The 10,496-nt window shown below is 39.1% G+C and overlaps 1 pseudogene; it reads right to left on the bottom strand.

Annotated features, from left to right (window-relative positions):
* Positions 1-8,593: 8,593 nt before the first annotated feature.
* Positions 8,594-9,586, bottom strand: LOC147357219 (olfactory receptor 4A47-like; annotated as a pseudogene).
* Between the last annotated feature and the right edge of the window lie 910 nt (positions 9,587-10,496).

The following is a 10,496-nucleotide window of genomic DNA, read 5'->3' as shown; positions in this document are numbered from 1 at the left end:
ATATATTGCTACACCCATGTTCCCCTAAAAACCTGTTTCTTATCCTGTTCTAATGCACCCTTCACTTTTGAACTTATTTCTTCCATGATGTCATATACTTTCTATGTAGGTGATTTTAGGTTATTTATTTAGCACAAAGCATCTTCAAAAGTTTTGTCCTGTATATCAGAGTACTTACTTGAAAACTCCAATTAAAAAAAAAAAAATCCGTAGATACCTTTCTACTATTCCTATATTTCTTTTCTTGATGGCAAATACTTTTCTCTATAAAGACATTCAGGAAATATGCTTGGGAGCTATCTTTTAAACATTCCTTTACCCCTATTCCCACAGGTTTTAAATAAGGTTTGTATTTTTATACTTTTTGTTCATTTGTTCAGTCCAATGCCACAGTTAATGTCTCAGTTCAGATTCTCCCAACTATTGTCATATTTTCCAAAATTGTTCCCCAGCCTCTTAAATTTCTCCATTTGTCCTCTACATAGATACAAGAGTAATCTTCCTAAAATTCATGATTTACCATATTACTTCATTGCTGAAAAACTCTTCAGTGGGTCACAATTTCATACAGTATAAAACTCAAAATTATGAGTAAATTGTATTCTCCATGATGTGGATGTTCCAAGCACCCAGGACTTTCCTTGCTTTACCCCAATCCTCTCAAATTCAATGAAATAAAAATACTTATAGTTCTTCTGCTACTGCTGCTAAGTTGCTTCAGTCATGTCCGACTCTGTGTGACCCCATAGCCAGCAGCCCACCAGGCTCGCCCATCCCTGGGATTCTCCAGGCAAGAACACTGGAGTGGGTTGCCATTTCCTTCTCCAAAACTTCTTTTACTTCTTCAGGGCACCATAGTTATGGCTCGGGTACATTTCTTGGGTTATTTTTTAATTTCAGAACTGATTTTACTAGTTCAGTCACTCAATCATGTCTAAGTCCTTGAAACCCTAGAAACTGCAGCACACCAGGCTTTTCTGTCCATCACCAACTCCTGGAGCCTTCACAAAGTCATGTCCATTGAGTTGATAATGCTATCCAGCCATCTCATCCTCTGTTGACCCCTTCTCCTCCTGCCTTCAATATTTCTCAGCATCATGGTCTTTTTTAATGAATCAGTACTTCACATCAGGTAGCCAAAGTATTGGAGTTTCAGCTTTAGCATCAGTCCCTCCAATGAATATTAAGGACTGATCTCCTTTAGGGTTGACTGGTTTGAAATAGTTGCAGACCAAGGGACTCTCAAGAGTCTTCTCCAACACCACAGTTCAAAAGCATCAAGACTTAGGGGCTCAGATTTCTTTATGGTCCAACTCTCACATCCATACATGACTACTGAAAAAAAAAACAACATAATTTTCACTAGAAGGACATTTGTTGGCAAAGTAATGTCTCTGCTTTTTAATATGATGTCTATACTGGTTATAGCTTTCTTTCAAGTAGCAAGCATCTTTTAATTTCATGGCTGCAGTCATCATCTGCAGTGATTTTGGAGACCTAGAAAATGAAGTCTGTCACTGTTTCCTTTGTTTCCCCATCTATTTGCCATGAAGTGATGTAACTGGGTGCCATGATTTTAATTTTTTGCACGTTGAGTTTTAAGCCAACTTTTTCACTCTCCTCTTTCACTTTCATCAAGAGGTTATTTAGTTCCTCTTCCCTTTTTGCCATAAGGGTGGTGTCATCTGCATATCTGAGGTTTTTTATATTTATCCCTGCAATCTTGACTCTAGCTAGTACTTATCCAGCCTGGTATTTCTTTCTTTTTTTTTTTTTTTTTAATTTATTTAACTTTACAATATTGTATTGGTTTTGCCATATATCAAAACGAATCTGCCACAGGTATACATGTGTTCCCCATCCTGAACCCTCCTCCCTCCTCCCTCCCCATACCATCCCTCTGGGTCGTCCCAGTGCACCAGCCCCAAGCATCCAGTATTGTGCATCGAACCTGGACTGGAGACTTGTTTCATATATGATATTATACATATTTCAATGCCATTCTCCCAAATCATCCCAGCCTCTCCCTCTCCCACAGAGTCCAAAAGACTGTTCTATACATCAGTGTCTCTTTTGCTGACTCATATACAGGGTTTTTGTTACCATCTTTCTAAATTCCATATATATGTGGTAGTATACTGTATTGGTGTTTTTCTTTCTGGCTTACTTCACTCTGTATAAAAGGCTCCAGTTTCATCCACCTCATTAGAACTGATACAAATGTATTCTTTTTAATGGCTGAGTAATACTCCATTGTGTATATGTACCACAGCTTTCTTACCCATTCATCTGCTGATGGACAGCTAGGTTGCTTCCATGCCCTGGCTATTATAAACAGTGCTGCGATGAACATTGGGGTACACATGTCTCTTTCCCTTCTGGTTTCCTCAGTGTGTATGCCCAGCAGTGGGATTGCTGGATCATAAGGCAGTTCTATTTTCAGTTTTTTTAAGGAATCTCCACACTGTTCTCCATAGTGGCTGTAGTAGTTTGCATTCCAACCAACAGTGTAAGAGGGTTCCCTTTTCTCCACACCCTCTCCAGCATTTATTGCTTGTAGACTTTTGGATCACAGCCATTCTGACTGGCCTGAAATGGTATCTCATAGTGCTTTTGATTTGCATTTCTGGTATTTCTTATGATGTACTCTGCATACAAGATAAATAAGTAGGATCACAAAATACAGCCTTGCCATACTCCTTTCCCAATCTGGAACTAGTCTGTTCTTCCATGTCTGGTTCTAACTGTTGCTTCTTTACCTGCATACAGATTTCTCAAGAGGCAGGTAAGGTAATCTAGTATTCCCATCTCTTGAAGAATTTTCTGCAGTTTGTTGTGATCCATACCGTCAAAGGCTTTAGCATAGTCAATAAAGTAGAAGCATATGTTTTTCTGGAACTTTCTGGAACTGATTTTGGTTTTGACCATCTGGTGATGTCCATGTGTTGAGTCATCTCTTGTATTGTTGGAAGAGGGTGTTTGCTATGACCAATGTGTTCTCTTGGCAATACTCTGTTAGTCTTTTCCCTACTTCATTTAGTACTCTAACGCCAAACTTGCCTGTTTCTCTAGGTAACTCTTGACTTCCTACTTTTGCATTCCTGCCCCCTATGATGAAATGGACATCCTTTTTTTGTGTGTTAGTTCTAGAAGATCTTGTAGATAATCATAGAACAATTCATCTGCACCTTCTTTAGTATTAGTGGTTGCCTCATAGACTTGGATTACTGTGATATTGAATTGTTTTCCTTGGAAATGTACTGAGATCAACTCTGTTGTTATTGAGATTGCACCCAAGTACTAAATTGTGGACTCTTCCGTTGACTATGAGTGATACTCCATTTCTTCCAAGGAATTCTTGCCCACAGTAGTACAAATAATGCTTATCTGAATTAAATTTGCAATTCCAGCCCATTTTCATTCTCTGATTTCTAAAATGTCGGTGCTCACTCTTGCCATCTCCTGTTTGACCACTTCCAATACCTTAATAACCTCAGGTATTCAGATGACACCACCCTTATGGCAGAAAGTGAAGAGGAACTAAAAAGCCTTTTGATGAAAGTGAAAGAGGAGAGTGAAAAAGTTGGCTTAAAGCTCAATATTCAGAAAACTAAGATCATGGCATCTGGTCCCATCCTTTTGTGGGAAATAGATGGGAAAACAGTGGAAACAGTGTCAGACTTTATTTTTGGGGGCTCTAATTTAGAAAGATGGTAACAATAACCCTGTATACGAGACAGCAAAAGAGACACTGATGTATAGAACAGTCTTATGGACTATGTGGGAGAGGGAGAGGGTGGGAAGATTTGGGAGAATGGCATTGAAACATGTAGAATAACATGTATGAAACGAGTCGCCAGTCCAGGTTCGATGCATGATACTGGATGCTTGGGGCTGGTGCACTGGGACGACCCAGAGGGATGGTATGGGGAGGGAGGAGGAAGGAGGGTTCGGGATGGGGAACACGTGTATACCTGTGGTGGATTCATTTCGATATTTGGCAAAACCAATACAATATTGTAAAGTTTAAAAATAAAATAAAATTTAAAAAATAAAATAAATAAAATAAAACCACTGCAGATGGTGATTGCAGCCATGAAATTAAAAGATGCTTACTCCTTGGAAAGAAAGTTATGGCCAACCTAGATAGCATATTGAAAAGCAGAGACATTACTTTGTCAACAAAGGTCTGTCTAGTCAAAGCTCTGGTTTTTCCAGTGGTCATGTATGGATGTGAGAGTTGGACTGTGAAGAAAGCTGAACACTGAAGAATTGATGCTTTTGAACTATGGTGTTGGAGAAGACTCTTGAGAGTCCCTTGGACTGCAAGGATATCCAACCAGTCATCCTAAAGGAAATCTGTCCTGGGTGTTCTTTGGAAGGAATGATGCTGAAGCTGAAACTCCAGTACTTTGGCCACCTCATGCGAAGAGTTGACTCATTGGAAAAACTCTGATGCTGGGAGGGATTGGGGGCAGGAGGAGACAGGGACGACAGAGGATGAGATGGCTGGATGGCACCACCGACTCGATGGATGTGAGTTTGAGTGAACTCCAGGAGTTAGTGATGGACAGGGAGGCCTGGCGTGCTGTGATTCATGGGGTCACAAAGAGTTGGACATGACTGAGCGACTGAACTGAACTGAATACCTTGGTTCACAGGCCTAATATTCCAGGTTCCTATACAATATTATTCTTTTACAGCATTGGACTTTACCTCCATCACCAGTCACATCCACAACTGGGTATTGTTTTTGCTTTGCCTCCGTCTCTTCATTCCATCTGGAGTTATTTCTCCACTGATCTCCAGTAGCATATTGGGTACCTACTGACCTGGGGAGTTCATCTTTCAGTGTCATTTCTTTTTGCCTTTTCATACTGCTCATGGGATTCTCAAGGCAAAAATACTGAAGTGGTTTGTCATAGTCTTCTCCAGTGGACATTTTTTTCAGAACTGTACCATGACTCATCCATTTTGTGTGGCCTTATCGGGCACAGCTCATATTTTCACTGAGTTAGACAAGGTTGCAATGCATGAGATTAGTTTGGTTAGTTTTTTGTGATTATGGTTTTTATTCTGTCTTCCCTCTGATGGATAAAGATAAAAGGCTGTTGGGAAGAACTGGCTGTGGGGGAATATAGATCTTGCTCTGGTAAGCAAGGACATGCTCAGTAATTTTTAATCCAATTTTCTGTTAACAGCTTCGCCTTCCTGTTGTTTGGCCTGAGGCCAACCTCTGGTATGGGTAATCACAGTAATGGTGACTTTTTCAAAGGACTTATGCCAGCACTGTTGTATTCAGTGACCCTGACCCTGTGGCAGGCCACTGTCAATCCACATCTCCATCCAAGACTCCTGGACACTCACAGGCAAGTCTGGCTCAGTCACCTGTGGGGTCACTGCTCCTTTTTCTTGTGTCCTGGTGCACACAAGGTTTTGTTTGTGCCTTCTGAGTGTCTGTTTCCCCAGTCCTGTGGAAGTTCTGTAATCAAATCCCACTGGGCTTCAAAGTAAAATTCCCGGGGGGGTTTAAGTCCTTTTGCTGGATCCCCAAGCTGGCAGATCTATTGTGGGTCCTAGACCCTTTATAACAGTGTGAAAGCTTCCTTGGTATAATTGTGCTCCAGTCTGTGGGTTGTCTGCTTGGTGGCTCTGTGGTGGAGCTAATGTTGACCTCCTCCAAGAGGACTTACACCACACATTGTGCCTTCCAGGTATGCTGCAGCCAGAGACCTTGTCCCCATGGCAGGCCACTGCTGACCCATGTCTCCATAGGAGGAGACACTCAAACACTCAAAGGAGACACTCAAACACTCAAATCCCAAACCTTCCAGAGACTCTTGGAGGGCTCAAACAAAACTTGTGTGCACCAGGACCCAGAGACCCCACAGAGACTGAGCCCAATTTACCTTTATTTACTAACTAGCAACCAGTCATCCATTAGCATTCAATTCATTTTCTTGCTTTCCTGAAGTCTTCAAAGAAAATGACTAATTTCTCCTTTGTGACCTCACTATTTCCTATATATCTTACTCCTACCACATTTAACAAACATTTATTTTCACTTTTATTTCACTTTATTCAGTCAAATGAGTTCAGACAGTCACTCAGCAAGTATTTAATGAGAATTTTCCTTGATAGGATTAGGGTCTATGAGACAAATCTGACAAATTTTTGGAAGTCATAATATTAGAAGTTATTTTTCCTCCACTACTCACAGGATCAACCACAGGATCTTAACAGACAGTAGAAACATTATATATTGCTGTCCAGTTGCCAAGTTATGTCTGACTCTCTGCAACCCCATGAACTGCAAAACAACAGGCTTCCCTGTCCTTCACTTTTTCCCTGAGTTTGCTCAAACTCATGTCCATTGACTTGGTGATGCCATCCAAACATCTCGTCCTCTGTTGCCTCCTTCTCTTCTTGTCCTCAATCTTTCCCAGCACCAGGTCCTTTCCAGTGAGTTGGCTCATTGCATCAAGTGGTCAAAGTATTGGAACATCAGCATCAGTACCTTCACTGACTATTCAGGGTTGCTTTTCTTTAGGATTGACTGGTTTGATCTTCTTGCTGTCAAGGGACTCTCAAGTGTCTTGTCTAGCATCAAAATTCAGTCACATCAATTCTTCAGCACTCAGCCTTCTTAGTACTCCAAATCTCACATCTATATGTGACTGGAAAAACCACAGCTTTGACTATATGGACCTTTGTTAGTAAAGTGATGTCTGCTTTTACTAAAATGAAACATTTTAGTGATATCTAGAATATGCTATCTAGATTTGTCATAGCTTTTCTTCCAAGGAGCAAGTGTCTTTTAATTTCATGGCTGCAGTCACCAACCACAGTGATTTATGAAAAGGCAAATATAAATATAATATATATGTGTACACACACATATACAAAAGCATACATATACAGGGCTTCCCAGCTGGCTCAGTGGTAAAGAATCTTTTTGCAATGCAGGAGAGGTGGGTTCAATCCTTGGATTGGGAAGATACCCTGAAAAAGAAAATAGCAACCCACTCCAGTATTCTTGCCTGGAGTATTCCATAGACAGAGGAGCCTGGTGGGCTATAGTCCATAGGGTCGCAAAGGGTCAGACAATGACCATTGTGTTCTCTTGGCAGAACTCCATTAGCCTTTGCCCTGCTTCATTCTGTACTCCAAGGCCAAATTTGCCTGTTACTCCAGCTGTTTCTTGACTTCCTACTTTTGCATTCCAGTCCCCTATAATGAAAAGGACATCTTTTTTGGGAGTTAGTTCTAAAAGGTCTTGCAGGTTTTCATAGAACTGTTCAACTTCAGCTTCTTCAGCATTACTGGTCGGGGCATAGACTTGGATTATGTGATATTGAATGGTTTGCCTTGGAAACGAACAGCGATCATTCTGTCGGTTTTGAGATTGCATCCAAATACTGCATTTTGGACTCTTTTGTTGACTATGATGGCTACTCCATTTCTTCTAAGGGATTCCTGTCCACAGTAGTAGATATAATGGTCATCTGAGTTAAATTCACCCGTTCCAGTCCATCTTAGTTCACTGATTCCTAGAATGTCAATGTTCACTCTTGTAATCTCCTGTTTGACTACTTCCAATAATCAAATAAGATTTGATTATTTTTCTGTAACTTTACATTCTATTTTGACACCAACATGTCAAGCAATATTTACTAAATAATGTTTGTAATCTTCCATGGTGGCTCAGATTGTAAAGAATCTGCCTGCAATGTGGGAGACCCATGTTTGATCCCTGAGTCGGGAAGATCCCCTGGAGAAGGGAATAGCAGCCCACTCCAATATTCTTGCCTTGAGAATTCTATGGACAGAGGAGTTTGGCAGGGTACAGTCCATGGGGTTACAAAGAGTCAGACATGACTGAAAGACAAACACTTTCACTTAAAAAACTAATCTATAGATACAAAAGTAAGACACATACTTTAAATATTAACATTAGCTGTCTTTGTGTGCAGAGAAATGAACAAAACATTTATGTCACATCACTTTTAGTATTTTTCAAAATCTGTAATGTGTCCCATTAATTCCAAAACAAAATTGCACTCTTGGAAAGAGAAACATGATAAAAGTTTCCACTAGCTAAAATAAATTTACAGTATTTACTATACCTTTAACTCATCATATAAGCTCAGTTCAGTCGCTCAGTCCTGTCTGACTCTTTGTGACCCAATGGACTGCAGCATGCCAGGCCTCCATGTCCATCACCAACATCTGGAGTTTATTCAAACTTATGTCCATTGAGTCAGTGATGCCCTCCAACCATCTCATCCTCTGTCATACCCTTCTTCTCCCGCCTTCAATCTTTCCCAGCCTAAGGGTCTTTTCATCACATACAACATAAATTTATAGCCTCTATAGAGGTGTATTACAACCCACAACTATACATATTTACATAAAAAACTGTAGTAATCTTCAAAAGTATAATTCAAACAAAATACGTATTTTGAACTATGAAGTTATGAACATTTGTATTGTGATCAATATAAATATTCAAATAATAAAAAAATAGTAAAAGTTTTCATCATGTTCAAGTTTCATCATGTTTCAATCCTGAATAGAAATTTAATACAGATAATCATACAAGACATTCCTGGAAAGAGCAATTCTTCTCTGAAAATAAGTGACACATTTCCCTGCTACCCCATGTTCTTATTCTGGTCCAGAGTTTTTTTTTCATGGCATTTTTCATCTCTCCATTTCTCAGAGTATAGATTAAAGAGATTAAAGGGTTCGACATGGGAGTTATAATGATATAAAACACATTCAAGGATTTATCAACAGGTAAGTTATAGGGTGGTCTCACATATATGAAAATACAGGGCACAAATAAGAGAAACACCACAGTAATGTGGGAGCCACAGGTGGACAAGGCTTTGTGCCTCCCTTCCTGACTAACATTTTTTAGGGAGCACAGAATGACCCCCTAGGAGATGAGTAAGAGTGTAAAGATGACCACGGAGATTGTCCCATCATTGGCCAGCACTGTGAGGACAGTAATGTAGGTGTCATGACAGGCAAGTTTTATCAATGGGTACATGTCACAGATGAAATGGTCAATGACATTGGGGTCACAATAGGGAAGGTTGTAAACAAAGAGAGGATGAAGTACCCCTTGCAAAAACCCACTAACCAAAGTAAGTAGTAGCAACAGAATACAAACTCGTTTATTCATGACTGTCAAATAATGCAAGGATTTGGAGATGGCCATGTAGCGGTCATGGGCCATGACCACCAAGAGTATTATATCAGCACCACCAAATAAGTGCCCTATAAAAAGTTGTATCATGCAAGTTTGGAAGGAAACAGTTTTCTCCTCACAGAGTAAGCCTATAATCATATTTGGAGTAACTGTAGTAGAATAAACACCATTGAGAAATGATAAGTAACTAATAAAGAAGTATATAGGGCAACACAGAGTTGGGCTGAACACCACAGTCAGGACACTGAGTCGGTTGCCCATCATTGTCAGGTAGATGAGCAAGAAGACAACAAATAATGTTCTCTGACCCTGGAGGCTCTGAGTGAGCCCCAAGAGGACAAACTCAGTTACATTTTTCCTTTGTTCCATAGTGTTTGTTTGTATCTTATGTCAGAGTTTTGGACAAAATTACCTGTAAATTTATTTATTACTAGAGACTTCCTGAAATTTAAGATAATTTGTTTACTCATCCAACTACTGAGCATTAAGCTTTATTATGATTTGGTAATTTCAGACATTGTCATATAAGGCTGATAAAAATATTGTCTTGAATCTCAAAATCTTACAGAGTGGCAAATAATCAAGATACACATTGGAAAAGGACAATTTATTTGCTAGCTAAATGTGTTGCCACAAGTCTATTTTCATTTGGAAGCTAATGAAATTGTATTTAAAATTAATACCTTATATAAAAATTTACTACAAAGCCACAGTTATCAAGACAGTATGGTACTGGCACAAAGACAGAAATATTGATCAATGGAATAAAATAGAAAGCCCAGAGATAAAAATGAACAAAGTTTTAATTAAAATATAAAGAAAGATATTCTTTACTTTCAATTTATTAAGGAGATGGCTGTCTCCATTCTAGGATGGAAGGATCTTTTTAACAAATGATTGAAGTTTAAAATATATATATTTGACAATTTGAATTTTCTCTTTAGGATTTAGGAAGAGATACAGCAACATCAATTGAAAAAAGTAATTTGGAAATTGATTTGCATTTGGGGGATATACATAGAGCTAATAACTAAAAAAGATAAATAACTGAGAAATGTATGAATAAAAATATAAATAAAATATAAACAACTACTTAAAGGAAGAATGCATCTAAACAGCCAGCAAACATAAAACAAGATGCTGAAGTTCACCTGTGAACAGAAAGGTAGAAATTGCAGCAACTGCTTGCTTACTAAAGTGTTACTTTGTTTATTGAAAGTCAATGGATCAAGGTCTACAGATGCTACCTCACCTTTTCAATTTTAACAGCTTAACAAAG

The sequence above is a fragment of the Bos grunniens genome, chromosome 15 (assembly GCF_055505025.1).
Source record: "Bos grunniens cultivar Pamir isolate PY7600 chromosome 15, Bosgru_T2T1.0, whole genome shotgun sequence".
Lineage (NCBI taxonomy): Eukaryota > Metazoa > Chordata > Mammalia > Artiodactyla > Bovidae > Bos > Bos grunniens.
Note: the sequence above shows the minus strand (reverse complement) of the source record. Positions and strands in the feature narration are given on the sequence as shown.